Source organism: Drosophila melanogaster, chromosome 2L (assembly GCF_000001215.4).
Source record: "Drosophila melanogaster chromosome 2L".
NCBI classification, from domain to species: Eukaryota; Metazoa; Arthropoda; class Insecta; order Diptera; family Drosophilidae; genus Drosophila; species Drosophila melanogaster.
The window spans coordinates 19326852-19338507 of record NT_033779.5 but is presented as its reverse complement, the minus strand read 5'-3'; the positions used below and the strand labels follow the sequence as shown (position 1 = coordinate 19338507).

The following is an 11656-nucleotide window of genomic DNA, read 5'->3' as shown; positions in this document are numbered from 1 at the left end:
CAAATGAAGGAAATTTACGGCTTTCCTACTCGAAGGCACCGAAGCAAATGGCCGAGCAGCAAAGTTACGTTCACGCACACAAATTAGCCATAAATTTTAATTTTACATGACAATGTTTCTGGGCTCGAGTGAGGACGAGGAGAAGGAGGTGCGGGGATATAACCTGAAAAGAATTTTCCCAGCGACCCTGGCAGATGAATCAATTTTTCTTCTGCCTGCCAAGCCACCTTAAACTCGATGTGTGTCCTTGGCAGCGTGGATGAGCGCGGAGATATACGACTATAACCTGGTGCTGGGAACAGTATGTAGCCCGCAAATAGCATGTGCTACACATGTCCGTCGTCCTTCGGCTATTGTGTTTGTGCTCGTGGGCGGACGTCCTTACACTTCGAAAGCCATTGCCAGAGAAACGACGACGACATATCGTAAATATTTTGACAGAATCGCCTTTTGCTTTCGTCTTGGCGTTGTGGCCATTGTGTTGCCAGCATCAACTTCCTTTATCCTTGGCACCTGCTGTCCCTAAACAGGACAACATCAACAACCACAGTTGCCCCGTTCCTCCTGGTAATCCGCCTGTTTGTGCGACTTGACCCGCTCCGTTTGCCTGGCATTTCTGGTTATAGCCTTAAGCGGCTTTAAACTTGCTGCCTGTTGCTGTTCGTGTTGCTGCTTGGCTTGTTTGGCTTGTCGTCATTGCTGCTAATATATATTAACCCGAACGGAACAACAGGGCTAACATTACGTATGCGATCCCCCACCGAAACGCAAACACAGTCGACTTGAGCACATAGTGTGTTTATAGTACCAACTTTATACTTATTAGTTGGTAATGTGGCATGTTGACTGCAGTCCAGGGACAAAATCGAGATGATGGCCAAGTGGGGAGACGATAGGTGAAGACATTCACAGTGCACTTGCGGGCCAACTAGTTAACTATTTTATGAATGTGGATTTAGGGTAAATAGTACAGAATACCTAACTAAATTATATCTCCTTATTTTGCACACATACATCTTTGAATGTGGGTGGGTACTGATACTTGAAAATACATTTACCATGTGCCAGTGCAAAAAATTTAATCATTTTATCTGCATCGTATATTCGTCTAGACAGCTCCTTGTAGAGATTCCGGCATGAAAATCTTAAAGTGATCGCTTCCGAAATCCGTCCATTGTAAATTTTGCCTTCCACCCATCGAGATTTCCCCCTGTAAACAAGCTTCGCAGACAATAAGCAAAATACTGACTTGCATTTCCGGCTTCTGTTGGGGCGCCAACGCCAGACAAGTCCCACCAACATTGATTCCATTCGGAGGAACAGTTCCTGGCCCAGCCCCACCTCATCAATGCCGATGTACGTTTTCGAACATTTCCCGGGAAGTTGAAAGGGGGCTTGTGGTGCCACCATTTCCATTTCACATGGCCATGCGATTTCCATGTTACATCCACGTCGGACTCAAGTGGCAGCCACGCCCCCGAGTTCCCCCAATTTCCCCCATCTACTGCTCGGCATAACCCTACCACCCGCACTCGCATCGGTGATAATTTAAAAAGTTTATATGGCCAAACTGCCACGGATTGCCAGTGCTGCCGTTGCCTTGCACCATTCTAATGACAACTTAAATAAACATCAACAATGGGGCATTGCGAGGAAAATTGTTGGGGAAAATCCAGCCAAAGTCTGAAGAAATATTCATGAAAAGATGTGCCAAGCTTCGACTGAAAGATACTCAGTAGAGCGGAAAAATACAACTTTAAAGTTTAGATGGTTAAACTTAAACTTTTTAAATAAGAAATCGAATAAAAGATACCATTATTATAATATATTGTATTATTACTATGCATAGTGAGTAGTAAATTGCTTGCCTTGTCCAATGAGATTCCAGTTTGTTTGGCGTCAGCTCACAAGTCGATTGAACCATTCAACTCCTTGAGTACCCATTATAAAAAACGATCTGCGAGAAAATGGAAGTTCAAGTTTCCCATCGTCTAGGGCGGCCCATTGTGTGGAAATATTTATTTTCTATAAATTATTTTCGATTATCGCTTCTGTGCTGCGCTTTCCCGAGCTGGAGAACTAAATAAATACACTGAACTGCAATTAAAGCTAAACAAAATGCATAATTTCTGCTCATTTGTCGATAAGCCGGCACTCGATTGGGAAATACCATCGTCCCGCTGCTTTTATTGGAGTGGGGGCTCAAATTTATGTGCCTCGCTTCCGCTAATGGAATTTTAATGTTTCATTGGAAGTAGACGCATAAATTGAGTTTTGGTCAAAACCCAATAACGGGGTCCGCAGAGAAGAAAATACTCATTGTGTTCCCAATATTTTTATTTTGAAAATCACGGGAAATTGTTGTTACAAGCAAACGAGTTGGCCCATTTAGTACTAGTACATTGGCGCCGCATTTCCACGGAATTGGACAACAAACAGAAATAAATAATAAATAATACCAAACACATTTTGGAATTGGCTTTAAGTAGAGAAATGCAGCAGGTAACATGGAGTTTGAAAGTGATAGAATTTTACAAGCCATTTGCATTTGTGTATGCGAACGAAAGCCTCAAAAATGTCAATTATTATTTGAAGTAAGAATCAACTCTATTGCAGAAAACTTAATACTATTTGCTTAGCAATAGTGTTACTTTCGCAAAGTATTTTATAGCACGAACTCTCCAAATTCCTTTGGTAATCCGCACTGGGAAAACACAGCTTCCGACTCACTCTGGAAACATATTCGATTGCACATTTTGTTTGCAAAGCGAAGTCCTTGCCAACTATTTGGCAGATAGAAAAATGTAAGCCCTAACTCAGTTATTCACGCAAATCCTTTAATGCCATTTATCATATGAGGTGCGCACACACAATTCAAATTCATGTAAAGCACAATGCATCCTGTCCTGGCACCGATCCTGATCCCTCGGCAAGAACAACATTAAATTGAAACAAATTGAACATAAAAAGCATTCAAAATAAGGCAAACACCTCGACGATGAGGAAGGTGCCAGGACTCAAGTCCCTGGAGCCAGGACCCAGCAGCCGGCAGCCAGGACCCGAAATTCAGGACACAGACGAAGACGAGTTGCTGCCAAGGTAAACACACACAATGACACCGAAAACTACGAGCGAAAGTTTCTAGTGGTAAGTTAATTTTTTGCCAGCGCTGCAGCTGCACTGTGAAAAATCGGGAGAAGCATTGTAATGATGCATATTTGATTTTAATTTAAGATTTTTATTTATAAATATTACAACTAGTACAACTAACAAAAGGAATGAGATAGAATACTTGTACTCTGATTATACATTTATTTTAGTATGTCTCTATAAACTTTCTCGCAGTGTGCTCTGCTGGAAAATCAGCAAAGGTACACAACAGCCAAGGGAAGAGCATAGGAAACGGAAGTATTTTCTGTTGATACTGAACTCAATTTAGACGAAATCAAGTCAAACATGGCAGCTACCAGAAAAAGGGGCAGGGGACGGGCGGGTGGCGTGGCAAGCGGCCACAGGAAATGTTGTAGTAAATCATGTGGGAGCCGTGAGGTAAGTGGCAGCCGGAGGATGTGGGTTGTGTGTGCAGACCAGACGCCAAGGAAATGCGAAAGCGAATGCGAGTGCGAGTGCTCAAGACGATGTCCTCCCACACTTTCCCGATGCCGAAAGAAGTTGACAAAAATACAAGGAGCAGGAAGAAAAAACGAGGAGTTGCCGCCAGGAGCTTGATTGATGTTTGTGCTGTTGGTTGTTGTTGTTGTTGTTGTTTGCGCAGGGCGAAGCGAATCGGCGTATTAAAGTTTCGATTAAAGATTTCGATTTGGGCGGACGGCGATTCGGGCTCTTGGCCACTAATCAATCCTTGTCCAAATATTTATGTGTTCCGAATTGAGTGGCTTGGACCAAAGTGAAAGTCAACTAAATAACTAAACATAACTAAAAAAATCGTGGGAAGAAATCATGCATTTCGTTATAAAGCAGTGCCATTTCATATAGATTTGCTCATGTTTTCAATGAAAATATATGTATGTCAACTGAGTTTTTGCCATCACTAGTATAGAAACTATAGCTATGAGCTGTGCTGAGCATAACAAACAGACAAAAAATGGGTAGGAACCATTCCAGGTTGATATTTTTTTTAGGTTCCACTACGGGACTCGTTTAATGGCCTTAGTTTTCTGCTCGTTTGCTCGTTTCGAGAGGAAGGAAGGATTTAGGGTTGGAGTTAGGGGTGCTCAGCATGTGGTGGCAGGACTTTGTGTCCTTGCAGTCCGTCCGCACTTTCACTGCCCGCCGCGCTCTATTTACAGTTTTCGGGAAAGAGGGAAGGAGGAAAGGACAACGAGTCCTGTGGCCTGTGGGACACTGCGGATTTGCCGGAATTGTGTTTGGTAAACATTTTTCGGCTCTCTGTTGTTTTTAATAAGAAAATTGGCCAAAGGCCACACAGACACACACACCCAGCGGACGCAGCGGAGCCATGGATGAGGATTTCGTATCCCAGATTGCTTTTAAATTTTGGCTTCAGTTCTGCCTTTTTTCTATCTATCTGGTTTATTTTGCCTGCTTTGTCTGGCTGGTGATTTATGTGTTTGTTTTGGGCTGCTCTGTGGGTCAAGCCGTGGATGAGTGAAACCGTTTATAGGAATTAGTCGGGTAGTGCCAGTTCAGCTCGGGTTGAGCCACGAATGCTGGCTGGGTAAACAGAACCCGAAACAAAATATAAATTTGAAAAAGCAATTGAGTTGACAATTTCCACCCTGGTCAAAAATAACATTCAATAGCTCTCACTCCAATCTCCCAGTCGCACAAATAGACTTCGATTATAATCTTGAAAGAAAATACAATCGAGACGAAACTGATTCCCTAAGCAAACATAAATATGCATTAGATTTTCTCATCATATTAAAATTTAAATAAATATGAAACGTATGGCATACGAAATATGAAATAGGTTTCGGGTAGAACACATCAAAAGCCAATGAAAAAGCGATACAAATCGCAACTGAAAAAATCACATGGAATGATGCTTGCAGCGAGGGAAAATATCTGAGGAGGAGTGGGAAGGACCGTCGTTTATCTCAGCCATCAGCAAAGGGTTATGTTTTTCAAATCGGGATAGGGAAGCCTTCGATCTGGGCGTAATCAATTAGGCCTAAAGGTAAACAAACCCAGACGAAACTCGAAAAAATCGTTAGCCATAATCGAGTCTAACGATGATGACGATAATGACGATGATAATGCAGCTCCCGTTGACAGAGACCCCAGCTTAGACGCAATTCATTTGCCGATAATCTCCCAGACAGAACCCCTTCAAGCCAACTGATTAATGTTGATTATTGTTATCAGATCCGGCGTTGGAAGGAGCAACTTTTCATTTGATAAATTAATGGGAATATTGGGAAGGTCTTTAGCCCACTCAGATACTCACTGCTCAGTCGATTTGAGAGAGAAGCTAATTAAAAGTGTTCCAAAACTGTTAAAAGGCCTGTTGAAATAAAAATAAATGAATTTTCAATTAACGAAGCCTAGAGTGTTTAAAATAGTCCAAATAATACAGTGAAAAACACAAGGAATTTCACACATGAGTATTTAAGAGAGTGACTTAAATATTTATTCATTTATACTCAGTACAACATCCTTTATAGTTATTGCAATTGTATAAGCATATATTATTACCCCAACACAATTGTATTGTATCCAATAATTATGTTATCCCCGCATAATAGTTTCCACCTCGCTTGCCACACACAACTATGCAATCTTCGACAACAAAGTGCCTGCATTCTATCTAAATCATAACCAGCTTGCCTCCAAAGCACCTTATTTGTCAACTCAGTAACTTGAAAGCATCTTTGACTTCGCATCTCAACAGTATTAGCTGTGCGACGAGAAAAATGGCTTAAAAGAACGCGCCAACATACAGATCCTTCCATCCTGGCCTTAGCCCAACTACCAACCCAACTTATACAGTTACTACGAGGACAGTGCGTTGCAAAAAATCAGATCAAAGGAGAGCTGTCACCTCTCTCAGTTTATATATATATAAATCATAAAATCAGCGTTGTTGAAATGCTTTTATCATAACTACAATGAATGAAACCAGTGACCTAAATTATTGAGAATTAGTTAACTTATTTGCGAACTTGGCTCTCTCGCAGTTGCCATTCAGCATTTACTTGTCGTAACAGGAAATGTGCTATATTTTCCATTTAAAATCGAACTTCCGCTATGACACGGACTGTATCTAGACCAAAATGCTATATACAACTGTCAGGCATCAACGCAAAAGTGTTGACAAAAGCGGCCGACAACATCAGACGTCAACAGATGCGGTCCACACTATCCGACCACCGAACTGCCACGCCCCTCTGGCTACCGCCGCCCCCTTATGCCAGGACAGCGGCAAATCCAAGGTATTTTGCAGCGGAAATAAACCGCGCACATTGCACAAACTTTTGAGTCTTTATGGCAGTCGCGGAAAATTGTCTAAGGGGGAATAAAATTTGCCCAAGTTTGCTGAGCATATTAAAAAGTGGGATAAAAGGAGGAATACGGATGGCAGGGGATGGGAGTACATATGTATAGGAAAGGAACTGTAAAAATTTGCCGCACCGCCAACGGAAATGAAATAAATAGGAAAAATAACTGGCTTTAAAAGGAGGAGACAGAAGTTTATAGTTGTAGTCTTCAGCTAGTTTTCTTTTATGGGTGGAAAGTTCTTTTTTCTCCTCGCATGCGACTTCTCGCCCACGCCCCAATCTCCAGCCCCCTCTCAATCTTCCACCATCCGATGCAGCTGCTCTACAGGGGGCGGAAAGGGCGTGGCCGGGGCTTATTTAGCATAAGCTTTGGCCAATGCCACCCATCTGGAGAAGTGCGCACACAAGCTGCCAAACATGGCAAACTAATTCCGTATGCAAACTTGGCCCAAACCCAAACCAGAGCTCACCCAGACAACCAAGAACCAAGAACCGTGAATGCAATGAAGGCCCGTTTGGCTCAGACGGACCACCCCAAAATGCTATTGAAATTTCGGAATTTGCAATAGCAGAAATCACGAGAACTAACTGAGTTTTATGGCAAAATAATCATTGGCACCCGTATGGCCTATTGATTAGCATTTGCCTCCAATTCCGATTGCCTTCATCTCCATCGTCTCCTGAATGGCCTTATGCTAATGCCCATGTTCATGCTGTTCATGTTGCAGGTGCAACGCGTTGGCATTTGCATGCAAATTAGTTGACAACGTTCAACACTTGGCTTCGATTGGGTCTCGTCGGATTGCCATTCTCGAGATGGTCAGTAATCGAGGGGCAAACGGGGGGGGACTCATCGAGCAGGGGGTCAAGGTGATTTAGTAATGTTGAACTGGGTAACACTATGAGAAAGCTTACATATTCTGTTGTATCATCAACCAAATGCGGCTAAAAGATACAAATAGAAGTTATCTAATAAAAATATGCTAAAAAGTTTGATCAATTTTCTTTAATTCAGAAGTAAGATAGTTAAAGTCGAGCCGCATATCATTTTCTTTCATCTAAAGTTTTCTTTTAATGTAGTTTTCATTCAGTAGAAGTAGAGCCGAAGAATTCTAAGTAACATATTCCCCAGTGCGATTTTCCCCCTTGAGCCAGCACATACTGAACTTAAATCAAATCAAAGTCAGGGCGGGCATAAATGTAAATCTTATATTTGGCCATGCAAAAGTATTTTCGTTTGTCTACATACCCTGGATGTGCTGCCCACGTTGTTGCTTCATTTGCATTGAGGAAAGTCCCACACAGAGAGCTGGAAAATGGGGAAATCTATGTGCGGCAACTCCTCAATTTGGTATTCCGTTCGTCGTCTGCTGCCTACTGCCAAAGCCCAGAAACTCCTTCTCCCTCTTTTTAATCAATTTCTGTCAGTTTGGCTGTCAGTTTGGGCCAGAAATCCACTCGGCCTGCCTGCCGTTCGGGCCACATACAACAGGATGGCCAAATGTGCGGCCATTTTCATGGGCTGGCTGAAATTATGCGCATAGTTTTTCCAGTTCGTGACACTGTCCAGTGGACGCGGCAAGGTTTTTGGGTGGCTGAACTTGGTGATTTTTAATTATGATAAGTCGCTAGAGACATTTCCGCAGCCGATAAGAATCTAGAGCAAATTGTTGCAAGCTCTGCACAGCAATGGCATTGCAACAGAAATTGAAGTGCAGGAAAACAATTTTGTTCCGTGTTTATCCGGCAACATTGAAAGGCCGTGAATAGAGGAGCGGAAATGTGGGCGAAAAGTGGGCGGAAAATGGGGGCGGAAAATGGGGGCGGAAAACGCACTTTGATGCCACTGACCCATTGATTCAGTTTCCGCCATTGAATGACGGAAAATACTTGCATTCAGCAGGGAAACACATTCTAGTAAGGAGTACACAATTCGCAAATGGTCAGGGAAGTCGGAATCAGTTTTAACTCATCCTTAATTATACGTTTTAAAAACCCCAGAGAAATTGAAGAAACAAAGGAAACTAATATTAAGATACACTTCAGCGATACGTGTATAATAATAATTCGCCTTAGGCATAATCAGCTTAAACACATTTTCCCATTTAAATGCGATTTTCCAATGAATGTGCACTTGCATTGAATGGCTCTGTTTATTTTGCCATTCAAAAGCAAATCCCTCAACTGATTTCAATCTGGGCCTTTTGTTGGCCTCTGCCCGAGTACTCAACCCCGATTAGGACCTCACAGAGGGTCTGGAGGATCGGCGACCACTTAAGCACCTTAAAGACGCTGGATGGCGTGGGCTTGTCGGCACCTCCTTAAAAAATGGTCTGGCGACCCGCCCATCCTGCGGTTGCCGCTTCCCTGGTCCACCTCCGGATTCTCCTCCTCACAAGAGCTAAGCAGCAAGTCCAAGATGCGTGCATGACGCACTGCCTCGTTGGTATTCTGGCCCAAAGCGATCGTGTTTGGGAGGCATCTTAACTCATTTCATTTTATTCCATCTCATCCGGTCTTTTGAGTATTTGGAGGCTGCTTGTTGGCACCGCGTATCGCGTTACTTATGCAAATAATTTCAGTGGAACCAAGCAGACATGGACAACTTGGCTTCGTCTTCATTTTTCCATCGAATAATTTTTGGTGTCTTTGCCAGTGTCTCAGTGTGAGTCGCAGCCCCGTTGTTGTAATTTAATAACCAGGCAAGTCATATTTTTCTGCCTCCTGCTGCTTGGGGCCAGAGCGGCATCGAAATGGAAATGGAGCTCGGCATCGGGAGTGGGAGGAGCCGTGGGTTGTTGCTGTCGTGGCTTTTAAAGCACTTGTGCAATAAATTAAAAAGGCGATTTCGTGTCGCCCGTTGTCGCTGCCCTCCCCCCCAGCCCCACCCCTGGCCAAGGAATCTACTGCTGGGGGCTGGTGGTGGGGAAACGGGCAGCAGACAACAAGTGGTGGCAGACATGCAGATTTTTGACATACTTGTTTGCATTTTGCTGCCGTGGCTGCGGCTGCTGCTGCTGTTGCAGCTTCTCCGCCTGCTGCAGTTGCTGCATCAGCATCCGCATCAGCAGCAGCTACAGCAACATGTCGCAGTTGCCTCTGCCCGACAGCCACCTCAAGCTATGGGCGACACAGAAAAAAGCTGGGACACTATATTAAGAGAATAAGTCCACCCTAAGGTGGACCAAAAAGAAATTAACAAAAAAACCCTTTTAAATGTTAGCTTTTATTATATAGAGCTGCAAGTATTTCCCACAGCAGAATCTGATTAAAAACTTTTGTAGTTTTGTTTCCACGTCAAGTAATATTTTCTTGCAGTGCTGTGGCCATTTCCCGCCCTGTTACATGCCACGCCCCCTGGCAGACATGACACCACAGTTGGGGCCAGCTCATCATCATCCTCATCATCTCCATCATCATCACGAGCGTCGCCGGCATCTCTGGATGTGAATCTGATTCCGAATCTGAGCCTGGACAGGCGCTCGGGCATCGTTTGTCAGCTTAAACGTGTCCCTGTGACCACGCCCCCCTCCCCCCCACCACACTCCCCCTGGCCGGCTTTCCCCTCGCGGACAGATGCTTAGCATACCCGGGGAAAATTGTTTTTCAACTGCAGCGTAAGGATTTATGTCCCCACTGGGGGTCTCGATGCATCCAGCATCTCTCAGCTGCTAACTCCCGATTCCCAGCTCCCAGTGGCCAGCTTGGCCATTTAGTGGCTGCCAGTCACGCTATGATTTGACCCACTTTTATTGGTTCCAAATAAGCCGACACGTAATGAGCTCAAGGCTTAGCTGCGAAGTGGACATTTGGAAAGAAGCACATTGCGAGAAATCGAGATCGTTTTGAAATCATCTCAAATTTAAAGAGTTGACATCGGTCTGATTTGATTTCATGCTAATGAGTTTGCACTCGAAATAATCCAATCACATTCTAATATTTCTTTGCCTTTGCCCTATGCCTTTTCCAAATACCAAATACAGATTTCTATGAATGCCTCTATTCTTAGTCTGTAAATAATAAAGAAACTACACATGTGTATTGATATGTGGCCACATTATTATTATTATGTCAAAGTTGCAAAGAAGTATTAAAATTTTATCAGTGCATTGGCAGTTGGAGCACCTGCCGGTAGGAGACCGGTACATTGGCACCTACGAAGCTGTCGACCAGAGAGTAGTGGTCCTGTTGTCCTGTCACCCGACAATAAGCCGGTTCCCGACCCCCCACACCGCCTGCTAAAAACACAAAAGACCCAAACACACAACTTTGGCAGAAGTCACAGCAGGCCGTCGGGAGATCGGACAAATTGCTGGGCAGCTCTGGTGGGGGAAATGCAAAATTATGACAACTGCATTTGCAGTGAGCCAGCTTCTCCTGGCAGGAGGTCTCCACCGGGCATCCAGTTCTCTGTTCCTCCGGTACTCCGGTGCGCCTGTGCTCCGGTTCTTCTGTTCTCCGGTCGAAGCCCAGTTCCAGTTCCAGTTGCAAGTGTCAAAGTTAACTCGAAATTATTGTTGGCTAAACTTTTGTGGCGCTTAGTTGCAGTTGCTGTTGCCGGGGCTTCCCATTCTGGCCAACTGAATTTATTGTTTGCGGTGTTGGGCAATTGCAGTTGTTGTGCCTCGGCTTAATCAACTGCAATTGCCGCCGACTGTTTCACAATGCCTGCATTTTATTCAACCGTTTTTCCCGCAGAGTTGCACCAAAAGTTTTGATTGTTACTGCAGCAGGCACATCGGTGGCCAACACGATCAATTGAGTACCCAATTTTCCACTTAACCCGCCGTTTGACCTCAATTAAACCCAGCCTAATCCGAATTTCACGCTGCTCAGAGACAAACACTCAGTCTTGACCCAATCACCTTGGCCGGTGGCTGAGGTGTCCTCGCCCGACTACGTTTATACCTGGGTGGAAAACAAACCAATTTTCCATTTCCCAGTCGTGACCTTTCATAAAGACAGCGTGACACTTTCGTCGGTCGGGCTGACAGGCACGCCCCTTTCCAAATGTTTCTCAAAACCCTATCTATATGTGTGTATTTTTCAATTTTCGGGCTGTCAGTCCCGCTGAGAGGCAATCAGTGTCGGGGCCTCGCCCACGAATACTACACATACTATTTTACTATAAATCGAAAGGACCCGGTACACTCGGCTTTGCGGTTAGCAGCTGG

The 11656-nt window shown here is 44.1% G+C and overlaps 1 long non-coding RNA gene across 1 annotated transcript; it reads right to left on the bottom strand.

The window, feature by feature from the left end:
• Nucleotides 1–10544: 10544 nt before the first annotated feature.
• On the bottom strand, nucleotides 10545–11141 carry lncRNA:CR45258 (long non-coding RNA:CR45258). The gene has a single exon (NR_124381.1). It is a non-coding gene; the product is annotated as a long non-coding RNA:CR45258 (long non-coding RNA).
• Nucleotides 11142–11656: the final 515 nt, after the last annotated feature.